Source organism: Panthera onca, chromosome C2 (assembly GCF_046562875.1).
Source record: "Panthera onca isolate mPanOnc1 chromosome C2, mPanOnc1 haplotype 2, whole genome shotgun sequence".
Classification (NCBI taxonomy): Eukaryota; Metazoa; Chordata; class Mammalia; order Carnivora; family Felidae; genus Panthera; species Panthera onca.
Genome location: NC_138347.1, coordinates 94,116,512 through 94,117,586, shown reverse-complemented (window position 1 = coordinate 94,117,586; position 1,075 = coordinate 94,116,512). Strand labels below are relative to the sequence as shown.

Here is a 1,075-nt window from a genome sequence, read left to right as displayed (position 1 = left end):
CTGCCAGAAAGCATTTACTCACATGGCTTGGGTGTTCACAGACGGATTTCACTATGATCTGTATGAATCACATTAGGTTAAGAAATCCAGGAATATTCTAACATACATGTATTTGTCCTAGAAAATAACGTGCTGTCAGGACAGATGCTTTCATTCTGTTCTTTTGAGAAGTGCTTGCACTTATTGTTGGGAGGGTGTTTCTGTTTCCCAGGCGAAGGAGCACTGTGGAGATTTGACATTATGGCTGTCCAAAGAGGTCTTCGGGTATTCTTTGATACACAAAGGGCTTAAAGTGCTCTGGTTTATATTAATAGATGTATTGACACTTTAGGAAATTATATTTAATTCATTTTAACAAATAATTTATTTAAGATCTTTTGTCTCTTGCCTGGGGCAAGGTATTATGCTAGGCACATTGCAGATTGTTGGGAGTTGAAAACAAAAAGATTAAACTGTATGGAATCCAGGGACTAAAATATGTACATTTCAGCATAAGCGTGTATGAAGTTTATTTCAGATTTACATTCTAGATTAGTTAATCTAGGTCAGAGCGTGTGTCTGCAGTGACTTTGGAGGAAAATGTCAGCATGTTAAAGCTACCTGTTTCATTCTGAATTAGGAGGGTTGTAATCTTACAGCCAAGCTTGCAAAAATTTGGCTTTTTACAGTACGTATGGGATTGTACTGATCACTCCTATATTTCTAGTGCCTCAGAATACACCCTCTAAATTTTTGTTGAATGACTTTGTGGAATGAATGAATGAATGAGTGAGTGATTATTAGCCCTTCCTGGATTGTTTGAGAGCCTACGGTTGAGTTGTTTGATCTCTCCCCATTGAGATGATTCTTATGATTATAGTTGGAAGTAATTCACTTGAATGCATGTGCTCTTGATCTGTTTGTTGTACACACTCTGGAATCTAGATCCATAGCTCTATGTTCATTTCCCTTCTGAGAGTAATTACCTGTCTAAGGTAATGACTAAAGAATCAGAACCTGTAAGAACTCTGGAGGTCCCAACAGTCACTTCTTTATATACCTGCTCAGATGGTTTAGAATTTTGGAGGTTTCTGCA

General features: G+C 37.5%; 1 protein-coding gene across 8 annotated transcripts in view; it reads left to right on the top strand.

Annotated features, from left to right (window-relative positions):
• The window catches only part of FNDC3B (fibronectin type III domain containing 3B), a 409,006-nt gene that overhangs the window by 181,125 nt on the left and 226,806 nt on the right, over window positions 1–1,075 (top strand). The window lies entirely within an intron of this gene.